Here is a 15000-nt window from a genome sequence, read left to right as displayed (position 1 = left end):
CAATATTTCGTAGTTTACTTTGAGCACAGATCTATTTTTACCGTAAAACGCGCCACCGTGTATATGCGAACGTACGGACCGAATTTCGCTCACGTACGTGTATGTACATACATACGTACATATATATATATATATATATATATATATATATATATATATATATATATATATATATATATATATACAAACATATAATACGCAAGCGCGAGCAAGTACGAGAAGCTCTTACGTATATACGTAATATATATATATATATATATATAAATGTATGTGTGTATGTGTGTATTCCACGTCGAAAGCAAGCTCCGAGGTAAAAGCTGGCGCAAGAGGAAAGTGCCGGCTGCAAGTGGAGGCTGTCCGGAAATGAACGATGGCACGGCTAGATATCTTTCCGGAGTTACTTCCGGGCGGACTTGCCCGCGGTCCTTGGATCAAGGACCTTGTGATTTATGAAGCCCGAAGAAAGGACACCAACGTTGAACGAAATCCACAAGCTTTTCCTTGTAATTTAAAGCACTGATTTCTTCACCCCCATTTCTATCCTCCTTCTCCTACCCCTTATCTCGTCCCACTAATTTCACGTACGTACGTAAATGCACGTCGATTTCTTTTCGAATGATATTATTAATTATTTATCGAATTAATTTGTACAAATAGAAATGACGAAGATCTATTAAGGGAGGATTAATTTAATCATCGTTCATCTATATTCTATTTATTCGTAGAATATAATAGAATTATGTTTATATTTATTATGTTTATCTATCTATCTATCTGATTTTTTTTTCTTTTTTCATATCTTTTCTTTTCTTATAAATGTCACAATTAATATGCCAGGATGATCGCTATGTTCTTTTTTTTATAATTATCCCAATGACTTGTCGATCGAACAAAAGAAATGAGAATTAATTTCGTTACCGTTTCGATCGTCAATAAAAATGTTAGAATTAAAAAATAAAAAATCGATATATATATAATCATAGAAATCGCGATGTTTACCTTGAACGAATGATTCGTTCGTTCGTTCGTTCGTTCGTTCGTTCGTTCTTTCCTACTTTCATATCTTTTTTTTTTTTTTTCGAAACGATGTAGAATTCAAGTGAATTAAATGGAAACGGCTGAATGATAGGGAGAAAAAAGGAAAACCAAAAAAAAAAGAAAAGAAAAGAAAGGAAAAGAAAAGAAAAGAAAAAGAAAGGAAAAATTCAGTAAAAATTTTCGCGGATGCGTGACCGTCCGCCGATTTATTTTAGAGAGCAACGGATACTCGTCTGGATTTTAATGGAAACGTACGAGTGGGCATCTCTTTTCGCAATTTCATCAAGGTACACCCATCCCGCGAGAAACGGTATGTGGATAACGATGGCGTTCGTGAGACTGTAGATTCACTTTACGAGAAGGTCACCATATTCCCATGGGGGTAAAGAAGGGAACTGGGTATCATCCCTGTAACGAGATTTTCGAAGAGCCCAACGAAACTTGGTAACGAGCGATTTTCACAGCTGGTTAAACCGCTACTGGGTGGTGCATGTCCTCTCAATGCCCTCTCCCCCGCTCCAATGGTTATACCAGGTTGTCATATGGCTTTCTTTTCGTATCTATATATATGTACACACACATATATATATATATATATGTATGTATGTATGTATGTATGTATGTATGTATGTATGAATGTATGTACCTATATATATTCGTTATTATAAGAAATAATAAATAACTCTATCTTGTTTTTTAAATTTTTGTATTCGAGAAAAAAGAAGAAAGAAAAAAGCAATTTAAAAAACGACAGAAAAATAAAATATATATATATATATATATATATATATATATATATATATATATATATGTTATTTTTTTTCTTTTTGGTATGACTATTACAACTAAGGTAATTATTAACGAATCGAACGAAAATGATACTTTGTTTTTTTTTTAAATTAGAATTCCTCAGTCAAATCGTTTGGCAATTATTTATCGGATAAATAATTATCCCAATGACGTTTCACTGTAATAAAAAATTTCTTACTAATGAATTAATCCAATATGAAACTTACAAATCATACGCGTGAATATTTATGAAACTTTAGTACTTTTACCATTTTGATCTGATTTCTATGCACACGGTCACGCGTGCAGAAACGAGCGGATGTTTTCGAAAATGCGTGCAAACGGCACGTGCATATTTCTCTTGACACGTGAACGCACGAATGACGTCTCGTGGGATATCACCCAGATTTTAACGCGCAAACGTAATAAATATTCACGTATCTACATACGTACATACATATTCACATACACACATATGTGCGCGCGGGCACACGCACGTGCACATACACAGTAAGATACCACGTATACGCGCGATATTATATATGTATGTATGTATATATATATATATATATATATATATATATATATATATATCTACATCGAAAAGAGAGCAAGCACACACGCCCCACTTCACATTCGTTAGACTTACGGACTAAAGAATGTCGAACTATATCTAAGCTTTTATCTAGACACCCACGTTCGATCTCGTGGGATCCAAGAACGAAGGAAGAAGAGTCAACGACCCTCCTAAAATAATGCGAGGAGGAATGGCTCCGGGGAGAAAGCTTTACTAGTGGTAGTGGAGGTGATGGGTGGTGATAGTGATGTTGATAGTGGTGGTGATGGTGGTGGTGATGCTACTGAGGATTACCGAATCGAAATTTCCCGTTCCTCTATCTCTGACAAATTCGTTGAGATTTGTGTTACGTTGAGAAATTCTGTCTTAACAAAAAAATTTTTCTAAAACCACCGATCCAAAAGAAGTACCAGAGAAAGAGATAGAGATAGAGATAGAGACAGTTACCTATGAAAGAAATAGTATATATGAATATAGTTGCGTTCTACATTAGGATATATATCATTGGAAGAGATCGGTCTATTCCATTATCCAAATATTCGTGGTGGACATTGTTGATAGAGGTTTTACAGGACTTATACGTACGCATAGATATATGTATGAAACGTGCAAGTATAAATCAACCAAGTGTACACGTCGTTCGTTCGTTCACATTCGTTCACATTCGTTCGTTGGTCCGTTCATACGAATTTGCACGATGACGCCTATGCGTTAGTGGCGATGTCGATGCCATCAGTGATGCTGGACAATGCTAGTAGTGGTTGGACGTATGTTTACCAAAACGCAGATCTCCCAGGAAAAGTAAAATGCAATTACCATCAGTGGACAGAGCGACGGGGACATTTCGGTCACGGCTGTTGCCACTCCCACGTAAAACATAATGCGCTGGCTATCATTACCGCTGCGTGACGCTCGAAAAAGGGGGATGCTGGGGTAAAAAGGGCACGCGAGAGAGAGAGAGAGAGAGAGAGAGAGAAAGAGCGAACGATGAAAATAGAGGAGAGAAATGAGAGCACGAGAGAGAGAGAGAGAGAGAGAGAGAGAGAGAGAAGAGGGTGGATAGCGAGGGTGGACACACGCGTTTCCAGAAGCCTCGGGCGCCAATGGCAGTGCCATTGCCCTCGTCTGGAATGGACGTGACTCGTTATATCCCCTTTCCCCCACCACCACCTCTACTTCCATCTCCTCTTTCTATACTACTACCCTTCTCTCTGGCCAACATCGCCATCGTATCTTCGCTTTTATCCCGTACCGAGACATCAGAATGAAAATAATATTTTAGCTCGATCTTTATTCTAGAAGATAAACGATTCAATCGATCGATCGATCGATCGCGAACAGTTCATAATCCGCATTTAGTTTACTTCTTAAATTCCGAACTTATAGATATCTTACGTCTCCTCTAATCGTAAATCGATCGTTTATAATTAATTCTAATGTCTATTATAATTCTAATAAACGTAGACATCGAACGAGAAAAATGAGGGATTATGTACTTATACGCTTCTTTTCTTTTCTTATCTTTCTTTTTTCTTTTTTACCTTCCTTTCTTTCTTCTCTCTTTTCTTCCTTCTTTTTTTTTTTGTTTTATAAAGTAAAACGTCTTTTCCAGCATGGAATATAAAATTGCAGGACGAGAACGTGCTTAGAAAGAGGGACAGAGAGAGAGAGAGAGAGAGAGAAAGAGAGAGAGAGAGAGGGACAAAGAGAAAGAGAGATAAAAGAAATTGTGAAATCGTTATCGATAAAAATATCCTTGGGATGGAACGACTTCTTGGCATCGTTAAGAAAGGAAACCCGCTTAGGAACGACACCGAACGTATCCTAGTCGTTACTCCGACCTCGTTCGGTCGATTTTCGAGCCGCGAAATGCCGGTAAACCGATGACATCGATTATCACGCGCCGTTAGCAATTTCGTTCCCGCAAGTACGAAGCGAATTTTCGAACGCGAAAAGCCGGTAAAACCGTGACGCGTTACGCCCCTCCTTGTCCGCCCCCACCCTCCTTCTCCTCCTCCTCCTCCTCCTATCTCTTGCTCTCTTTCTACCTACCTATCTCATCAAACTGCAAATTTATTCTCTCGCTTACGCGATTTCGACGAACAAAATTCGACGCTCGTATGAGGGCAAAGGGAAGGGGAGGGGAGGGAAGTGGTAGGGGTCGGGATAGAAGAGGAGGTGAGAGGCGAGAGGTTATGGAGTGGGATCGGGGGGGAGATGGTTATAACGCAGGTTGTTCCTTCTTGAACAGAGATATAACGTACGTATACATACAGCGATTAGTGATACACGAATATTTTTCCGACCGCGAAATTTTATGTTACTTTTTTTTATATTCTATGTAAAAAGAGAAAAGGGAAGAAAAGAAAGAGATGAAAGAAGAAGGGGAGAAAGAAAAAGATGGTAATTCGAAAAACGTTGTCCTTTCGTGTCGAGTCATTTTCGGCTTGTCTTTTTTTCTTTTTTTTTCTGTTTTCCCTTTTTATTTTTTTTCTTTTTTTTTTTTTTCCTTTTTTTGGAATTTTCACGAAACACGAGAGTTAATCTTTAAAAAGCATAAAATCGCCCAAAAAATTGCAACGTATAACTACCTACTACAGATGTTTTATTAATGTAACATATATCTATACGTATATATATATATATATATATATATATATATATATATATATATGCAACTTTTTAGTTATTCATTTTCAAAAGTTTATATAGATATACATTATGACAATGTATATTTTTTTTTCTATTTCTAGTGGAAATAAATCGTACGTTAAAGGGATTAATGTCTTTTCTTTTGTTATTTTCTTTTTTATTTTTCCTTTTTCTTTTTTTGATCATCTTCGCATCCATCACCTCTCTCTCTCTTTCTCTCTCTCTCCCTCTCTCGCTCTCATTTAACGTGACATTTTATTCTTTGAGAAAAACGTCACGTTTCTCTAACATTAGAGAACGACAGATATATAATTTTTATTACGATACTTCTAATTTCCTGCCATCCCGTTCTAATTTCGCGGCCGACGTTACGACGATCAATATATGCTCGAAGCGTACACGTCGAATCGCTCGATGAGCCTTGCAGCGCATTCTAATTCCACTTCGATCATCCCTCCTATGAGTACCATCCCCCTTTTCCTCTCATACTCCCGTTTCTTCCTTCCTTCGCATCGGATTGCTATCTATGACTGTATGTTCATGCGTGCATGCGTGCATGCGTGCGTGCGTTCGTGCTATCGTGCGTGCATCCGCGCTCGCTTGTGAGCTCGCGTGTATACGTGTATACGTGCACGCTTGTATGAACGCACGTGCATTTATAACTACTTAGTAGGTGGATCAGAGAATCGTTCGATGTATCGATATATCGATGAAACACGATGAAACGTTCGAGGTGAATCTCGAAATGCTTCTGCCCTTACATGAGTTTCTCTCTCTCTCTCTCTCTCTCTCTCTCTCTCTGTCTCTTTCTCTCTCTCTCTCGTTTGTCCCTTATCCTCTGTAACAAATGCTTTTTTCCACTGTCAGAATTTATGTCCCATTTTGATTTATCGGAAGGCTTTCTTCATGTAAAGGGAAAGGAGAAGGAAAGAGAGAGAGAGAGAGAGAGAGAAAGAGAGTTTTGAGGATACGTAGCATTAGTTCTATAGAAAAGATGCGAGTTCTCAAAGTTTCTATGGAAAATGCTTGACTGTTGTGCAATGAGGGAAAGAGTACGTTTCAAAAAAAGCAGAAAAGAAAAGGAAAAAAGAAAGGAATACAAAAAAAAAAGGAAGAAAAGAAATACTTAGACCATCTGCATAGGCGCGAATAAATAAATAAAAAAGAAGGATTGATAATTTGTCAATCTCTCTCTCTCTCTCTCTCTCTCTCTCTCTCTCTCTCTCTCTCTCTTTCTCTCTATACATTTTATTAATTTTTTTTCGTTATAGATGTACCCTAAGAGAAACTTTATACTTTTACATGTCATCCGAATTAGTAATTTTTATAAATGCAACGTAAAGAAGAGTAACAGATAGAGAGAGAGAGAGAGAGAGAGAGAGAGAGAGAGAGAGAGAGAGAGAGAATAGGGAAATCCGCTCTCGTTTTAGAACACGTATTGCTCTTTTTGCTCTCCCCGTGAGCCCTTTTTTCGTCTTCCCACGAGCGCCTTTTCTCCACCTCCACTTATCTCGGTTGAAGGAGAGTGAGAGAGAGAGAGAGAGAGAGAGAAAGAGAGAAAGAGGAGACGAGCATGCATAGAGCCGCTCGCAACGGGCCGGAAAATAGGCTCATCTGAATGCGGCACGGCACGGACTCCGTTCCGCCGACACCGTTCCGCGAAAGCTCGAATAGGATAGAAAAAGAAAAAAGAGAGAGAGAGAGAGAGAGAGAGAGAGGGAGAGAGAGGGAGAGAGAAAGAGAGAGAAGGGTGAAACACGGATAGAGGTCGAAAGGGTGAAAGAGAGAGAGAGAGAGAGAGAGAGAGAGAGAGAGAGAGAGAGAGAGAGAGAGAGAGAGATAGAGAGAGATAGATAAATAGAAAGAGTGAGAGAGAGAGAGACAGAGAGAGAGAGGGAGAGGGAGGGAGAAAGAGGAAGGTAACGAGAGGGTCGGCAAGCCAAGTAGGAGGAGACACTTTCAAGTTGATGGCAACGGTGACGATGCCGCTATACGGTAGGATCGCACGAAATGAGAGGTAGAAAGTGAATCGCTGCTCGAGGAAATCGTTCGACTCGAGGATATCGTCTCGTCGCTACTTTCCCGCGTTACTCGATCGCACTCCGATAAAACGAGGATGGCCGAGGTATATCGTTATCGCGAAACGTGATACGAGCTACGATCCCCTACCGTTCCTTTTATGTTAGATAAAAACTGCTTTTCAAAATTCAGCAGGGACAAACTGTAACCAGCGACTTACCTACTTACTTACTTACCTATCTACCTACCTACTTACCTACCACTCCCTTCTTCCTCCCAGTTTTGTCTTGTTCTTTCCAACAAACAAATAAACAAACAAACAAAAGGAAAGGAAATACTTATCTATCTTAATAAAAATATAATCGTTCAACGATAGGAATTAATATAGTACAGTTAATATATACACGATAGGATTTCATGGAGGAATTAAGGACGATTCTTGATAAAATTATTAACGAGGAAATAAAAGAAAAAAGGAGAAAAGGGGGAAAAAAGAGAAAAGAGAAAATGAAAAAAAGAAAAAGAACTTGCGTATCTCTGGAGGAAGGAACGTTCTAACAATTTCTCTCGTTTCACCGTTTCGCCAGGAAGAGATCCAACTTTAAGCCGAAATTTCGTCCTATCCGATGATACCGGGAAGAGGGAAACAGCGAGCCTCGGGGATTAATCATTGAGCACGGTGCTTCGGGGTCTGCATGCAAAATGGCTGCGATCGATCCATCGCACCGCCGGCAAAATGATTTCGTAACGAGGCTCTCCTGGCTTCTGTACCTCCTACCTCTCCTCCTCACCTATTCTCCCAACCCATCTCTCTACTTCTCTCTCTCTCTTTCTCTCTCTCCCATTTCCCCTCCTTTCTCTCTTGTCCATTCGTCCGACGTCTGGTTCACGACCTCGTTCTATTCTTGCTGAAATTACGACGCTCCGTCGGCTACCGTCGAAGAGGGACTTTGCTAGTTTCCTTCCTTCTCTCTCTCTCTCTCTCTCTCTCTCGTACTCGTTTTCTTTTTCTCTCTTTCTCTCTCTCTCTCTCTCTCTCTCTTTCTTTCTAACTCCTTTCTCTTTTTCTATCCGAACGAGTTCGATTCCTGCGAGATAAATCGGTGTTACGGTGAGGACGACGAGGTGGGACACCAGCTTAGAACGTTTTCTTCGTGATACGATGCCTTCTTCTACGACTAGAACGAACGAACGATCGATAAGTTCTCGTTACAAACGTTGCTACGGAATTGGAGTCTTCCAATTTTCGATCGCATCGAATGAACGAACGGCTGTTGCGTGTTCTTGCCACGACATGTTTGCCTCCCGTGTGTCGGCAAGAGCGGTTCTGACGTAATTGGACGTTAAAAAAAAAGGAAAGAAAAGAAAAGAAGAAGAAAAAAAAAGGAGTAAGAAAAGAAAAGAAAAAGAAAAAAGAAAAGGCGTACAAGAAAAAAAGAAAAAGAAATGTATGATATAACAGATACATATACGTCCAAATTCATTCTATTCAATTCGATCTTAGAACTGAGCGGTTGCATTCACTTTTCTCTAATCGATCATAATAAAATAATTGTTAAATTTTTATAATTGAAAAATCTTATACCACGATGTTTATCTATGCGAACGAATATATACCTATATATATATATATATATATATATATATATATATATATATATATATATATATATATATATATATATTTATGTGTCTATGTGTGTAGAGTAGGAAACGGTAATGCATCCTATCGCGTCGTTCGAACGTCGTCATTGTCTTCTGGCGAATCGAGAACAACGTCTGTGACGGACCGTAGATGCCACCAAGTCTGCCGGCTGATAGGAGCCGCCATCGACGTAGATTCCGTCGTAGCTAAGGATGTTATCGTAGTGACATTGACGACAAACGCATTCTCTCTTTCTCTCTCTCTCTCTCTCTCTCTCTCTCTCTCTCTCTCTCTCTCTCTCTCTCTCCCTCTTTCATATACTCTTTCTCTCTCTTTTTCTCTACACTTGACGTCGCTTCTGGTATGGGAATCAAATCGTTTCGGGTTATTGTCTTACCGATCACCTGAACGAAAACGAACGGGATATCAGAAGGAAAATGTATGACGATCAACGATCGTGATTTTGTTATGTTAAATGACGAAACGGAAAAAGAAAGAAAGAAAAAGGAAGAAAGTTTCCAAATCGTATTACGAATTTACAAAAAATACGTAAATTTATTTTATAGAAAATCTAAACGACAAACGAAACTAAAAGTCGAAATACGCTGGTGAATTCTATTGAACGAATCCCTTGCAAACTGAAAAACTATTCTAAGCTAGGACAATGTCATTTGTAACGAACGAACGAACGAACGAACGAATGAACGAACAAACACTTCTATCCCTTTTTCTCTCTTTCTCTCTCTCTCTCTCTCTCTCTCTCTCATATTTAACACGTTATCTAGGACTACGTCATCGACGAAATATCGAACAATCCACGTGGCTTTAGATCGATCAGTATAACGAAGCCCCATGGGGGGAGACGAGGGATGGAGTTTTACGGACAAACAAGCGGGCAAGTGCCATCTGTGGCTGTCACCACGGACGCTTAGTTCTATCCCCGATAGCCAGGGCAAGTTCACCCCTCCCTACCCATCCCTCATCCCTCGCTCTCATTCCTCATATCCCCCTTCATACCCTCGCTCCCTTTTCGTCGTCGCTAAAATCAAGGACGGACTCGTCGTCGCAAAGTGTTTGCCAAAGAGATTAGACCGCTCGATGCCCGGATACGACGACGTTTCTACGACCTTCGTTTGAGAAGTCCACTTTCATCTATTTCTCTCTCTCTCTCTTTCTCTCTCTCTCTCTCTATCTATCTATCTATCTATCTATCTATCTCTCCCTACTTCCATCTCTTTCCATTTCTCACTCTACGTTTCGAAGTTTTCCTTTTCGCACGACACTCTCGTACTTGCTCGGAAACCGTGTCGTTGCAATGGACGCATTGCAAAGTGACGTTCTAAACAGAAAAAAAAGAGGGGTGGTTAACATCAAGGGGCTAACTAAGTGTCATTGCAAGAAATTACTTTCTTTTCTTTCCTTTTTAACAAACACACACACACACACACACACACATATATGTATATATAAATATATATATACATATATTTAGAGAGAGAAAAAGAGAGAGAGAGAGAGAGAGAGAATACGTTTCTATTTTTTACATAAAAATCTAGGATGCATGATCCAATAAGTTTGAAAGATGAGATGCATTTGAGAACAGGGGGGAAAAAAAAAGTAAAAGAGGTAAAAGAAGAAAAGAAAAGTAAAGAAAAGAAAAGAAAAGGAAAAAAACAAGAAAAATAGGAACGAAAGAAGAGAAAAAGAAAAAGAGTAATAATAAAAACATATATGCTAAAATCGAGAAGGGAAGAAAACGCTAGCAGAGTTTAATGGCACGAAAGAGAGTCGCTTGCTTATTACGCGCCGACCGAGTTTGTCCTTATCCTTCTTCCATCCTTTCTCTCTCTCTCTCTCTCTCTCTCGGGATATCTATAACAGTAAGGAAAAGTTTTGTCCACAGTCGAAACGGTTCCGACGTCTCTTCTCTACAGCGTCGTTCATAGAGCGTCCTGAATTTGCAGGCGTATCTTTTACACGTATATTCGAAGTCACGTCTCTCTCTCTTTCGTAGCTTTTCATTCTGTTTGTTCGTCGTTGTCTAGTATTGGTAAAACGCAAGAAGCATCGGCACTAACACCGACAATGACACTCTTCTACAATCTATACTTTGCCTTCTCGTTCGCTCTTTTGATGATAGCGATGTATTCGAGAGAAATAAGAAAGATATATATATATATATATATATATATATATATATATATATATATATATAGAGAGAGAGAGAGAGAGAGAGAGAAAAGTTGGGAAGGGGCTGAAATTTGATGTGACACGGTCGAAGTTTCAGGACAACGCGCATTCCATCTAGGTAGGTAGGTAGGTAGGTAGATAGGTAGGTAGGTGGATGGATATAGAAAGAGGATTCCTTCTTCCTTTGGTGTCAGTAGTTGCTCGTCGTCCACAGCTAGGGAATATCTGTGTGCCTTATACTACAACTTCTCTACCTCTTCTTCCTTCTCATCGTCGTCGTCGTCGTCGTCGTAGTCGTAGTCACGTTGAGAATGTGGTACTTGTGCTGCCAGTGACGCTGCTAGCTGAACGAGGCGGATAGGTGGGTGGGTTGAGGAGAGCGGTTGGGCGGGGGAGATGAGGGATACTTAAACGCGGCGTGCAGAGTGCCGGCTCGTGGTGGTTAGGATAGCTGGACTGGGGAAAGAGGACGAGGACGAAGCGAGGTTTAAAGTTCGCTGTCTGTGTGAACGCGTTCAGTCTGCTTCTATATGTATGTTCGTGTATTAGAGAGAAAGAGAGAGAAAGAGAGAAAGAGAGAGAGAGAGAGAGAGAGAGAGAGAGAGAGAGAGAGACATGGATAGGAGTGATGACGGCAGGTTTACCGCTGCTGCTGGCGATTTCTGTGCGTGTACGTGTGCTTACGTGGGCGTATTCATCTCTTTCTCTCTCTCTCTCTATATATATATATGTGTGTGTGTGTGTGTGTGTGGGTGTGGGTGTGTATGCGTATCCATGAGGAACCGGAGGCAGCGGAACGGAAGCTGGCAGCTCGGCTCGCGACGATGCTTCCAACCGTTTCACACTACGGGTGGCTACGAAGTGACGCTTTTGCAATGGTGAATCCACATCGAGGGACGCACTTTCGGTTTTCCGCGAAAATGTAATAAAAACGATTTTCTCCCTACGACTCGTTCAACGACGACGAAATTTTTTTCTACGGCCCTATTTTTCTATTCGCTTACTTTCATTCCCTTCGTTCATTCGGTACGGTTTTGGTTGATTTTATTTCTTCTTTTCTTCTCTTTTTTCGTAATTTTCTCGACGTATCGCTCGTAAAGAAGGAAGAAATTTATCGGCTAATTTAATAATAAAAGATTTAAATGATTGATGAAATGATTGAAGATATAAATGATAAAGGAATAAGAAGAAATTTTAACTTATATTAAACCCGTTATCGTTCGGATAATTCCGACGACACTTCGATGACCGGATTTCTGTAAAAGGAAAAAAGAAAAAATATGTCCTATTAGTTTACACTGATTAATGAACGTATAAAGAACACTTTGTTCTCTCTCTATCTCTCTCTCTCTCGTCGCATATCACGTTTATCGATTTTAGTATGGCGCGGACTCTTTAATCTTGGTAATCGAGCGAACGCCCCCGCCGGGCATCGCCTATTCATTAATGGCGTAAAACGGTAAGTGACATCTGGCGCGTTGTCAAGTCTCGTTGCACGTCGTCAATGTGCGTGCATACGTATATATGTGTGTAATGTGTGTATGTATGGGTGTGTTTGTGCACGCACATTCGCGGGAAAGAACGGACACGTGAATGACGGTAAAGAGATAGAAAGATAGAGATATAGAAAGATAGAGATAGAGATAGAGAGAGAGAGAGAGGGAGAGAGAGAGAGAGAGAGAGAGAGAGAGAGAGAGAGAGAGAGAGAGTGATCAGACGAGGGAGAGTATAAGAGGGTAGTGCACGTGGTGTCATGCCCTTCCTAGCGAACGTGCCACCCTACGACAAGCATGCGTATCTTCTTTAACGTCTCTAATATCTTTAATGTCCCTTGGATGTAACGTCGGAAGGGTCGTTCTTTCCATCCTTCTCTCTCTCTCTTTCTCTCTTTGTGTCTCTGTCTCTCTACTCTACACGCTTCTAATATCTTTAATGTCTTACGAGAAGAAATAGCGTAGGAGGAGATATGATCGGAACTTTTTTCTTTGTATAATCCACCCCACTATCCATTCGCGCCCTTCCTCCCAACGGCGCACACATATACATATTTCACGCTAATGATCATTCGTCGACGCTTAATTCTCAATTAAAATTATCTTTTAATTATACGTTTGGTAAAAACAATATAAGTACGTAAAAAGGCAAACGCGACGAAGGTGGCAACGATACCTTACCTATCTATTTATAATTGCGAGGATTTTCTCAGAAAGGGAGAGAGAGAGAGAGACAGAGAGAGAAGGAAAAAAAATTTAAATGTGCGATAGTCTTCGTTTTGTTCAAAGGCGTTGAAAGGTCGAGCTACCCTAAATCTCGACTGTTAGGGGTGGTTTCCAGGGGTGACCAGGGAGATTCAAGAGGGTAGAATATGTAGGCGTAAAGTAGTCACCAATTCAAAATGGAAATAGGAAACGGAGGAGGAAGAGAGAAAAAAATAGATAAATAGAGGTAGACAGAAAAAAAGAGAGATAGTGAGTGAGAAAGAGAGAGAGAGAGAAAGAGAAAGAGATAGAGTGTTAGGGTAAAGGTAGGGGATAGAAGCTTTTGCGGAGAGTAGGCTTTATATTTATCGCTGCAATAAGGCGACTCGACGCCGGTCGTCGTCAGCTTGGTGCGGGGGTGCAAGAGACCGGGGCATCGTTGGGACAATCGGTGGCCGTCGTTAACGGTAACGACGCGTCGTCCAATGCCGTCGGCACTCCTCTTCTTCTACTTCTCCCACCTCCAACTCGCCACCTCTAACCTCCTCTTCCTCCTCCTCCTCCTTCGTTTCTCCAACCGCTCGCTCGAACAGGCTTCCATTCCTCTGGTTCTCGTCGTAGTCGTCGTAGTCGTCGTCGTCGTCGTCGTCGTCGTCGTCATCATCGTCGTCGTCATCGTCGTCGTCGTCGTCGTCGTCCACCCACCTCTCAACCACTCGTCTCTGAGATCCTTCAGATGAACGTGCACCACACTGTCTGGAAATTCTACCGAGTGTTCGCAAAATTTACATCGATATTCCCTACAATATTATTCTTTCCCTTTATTTTAATGAATGAAAAAAGACGGGAGGTGGGCAAAAGGAAGGAACGAGGAAAAAAAAAGACGAGAAGAAAAAATTGTTGCCATCTTGCGTACTTTCTATCATTGAATATTTCTCTTTTTATATATATATATATATATATATATATATATATATATATTTTTTTTTTTTTTTTTTATAAAAATGTTAATAAAAAAAGGAAGAGAAAAAGGGAAAACAAAATAAAATTGAAGAGTAGCAATATCTATATGCGAAAGTAATGTAAATACATTATTACCGATTATATTATATCAATATATCAATATATATATATATATATATATATATATATATATATATATATATATATATATATATATGTATATCTGGATGAACGGTCATGAAAATTCGTCCCGTTCCAAAATGAGAAATTATCCGCAGTCATTTCCAAAGTCGCGTTATTAATAATTCAGTTGGGTAGAGATGAATCATCGTTCTCGCGCTTTTCTCGACGCTTTCATCCTCCGATACGCGATTAAAGCATTAAGGACGTCTTTCGTAGAGGGATGAAAATAGAGAGGGAGAGAGAGAGAGAGAAAGAGAGAGAGAGAGAGAAACAGAAGAGGGGTAAGCCCTCGAGGCACACGAGCCTGTTTGCTCTCGGCACCTGCCGCACTTGGCGCCCACATGCACGAGCCCAAGTTGAGGCACCCTTCCGATCGTATCGTTCGACACGCACGTGCGTACAGTTCGCACTTAACTGCGCGAGCGCAGCCTTCTTCAGCCCTCTCTCTTTCTCTCTCTCTCTTTCTCTCTATACCATGCAACCCCAATTGCACGCGCATCGTGTTTATGTTCCCGTTCATAAACCGAAACAGGCGTTTCGAATCGATCGATCGCCTTTTTCCAAATTTCTTATTCGCCCTTAGCGTGATTCTTTTCTTTTTCTCTTCTTCATTATTATTATTATTATTATTAATATTATTCTTTTTTTCTTCATTTTTACCGAACGATCAAGTTCGTACATATTTTTTTGGAGAAAAAAAAAAAGAAGAAAAAAAATAATCGAAATCTCGAATATCAAAGAGGAAA

General features: G+C 40.1%; 1 long non-coding RNA gene across 2 annotated transcripts in view; it reads right to left on the bottom strand.

Annotated features, from left to right (window-relative positions):
• LOC124423787 overlaps positions 1-15000 on the bottom strand; it is a 28507-nt gene that overhangs the window by 12299 nt on the left and 1208 nt on the right. The window contains exon 1 of one of the 2 annotated variants that reach the window (XR_006942159.1): positions 1-37. This exon is cut by the window's left edge and continues 1059 nt beyond it. The exons of the other annotated variant lie outside the window; for it this stretch is intronic. This is a non-coding gene — a long non-coding RNA (uncharacterized LOC124423787). Of the gene's footprint in view, positions 38-15000 lie in introns of those variants that run through there. 2 annotated transcript variants of the gene reach the window in all.

This window comes from Vespa crabro, chromosome 4, assembly GCF_910589235.1.
Source record: "Vespa crabro chromosome 4, iyVesCrab1.2, whole genome shotgun sequence".
NCBI classification, from domain to species: domain Eukaryota; kingdom Metazoa; phylum Arthropoda; class Insecta; order Hymenoptera; family Vespidae; genus Vespa; species Vespa crabro.
This window is presented reverse-complemented; position numbering and strand designations above follow the sequence as displayed.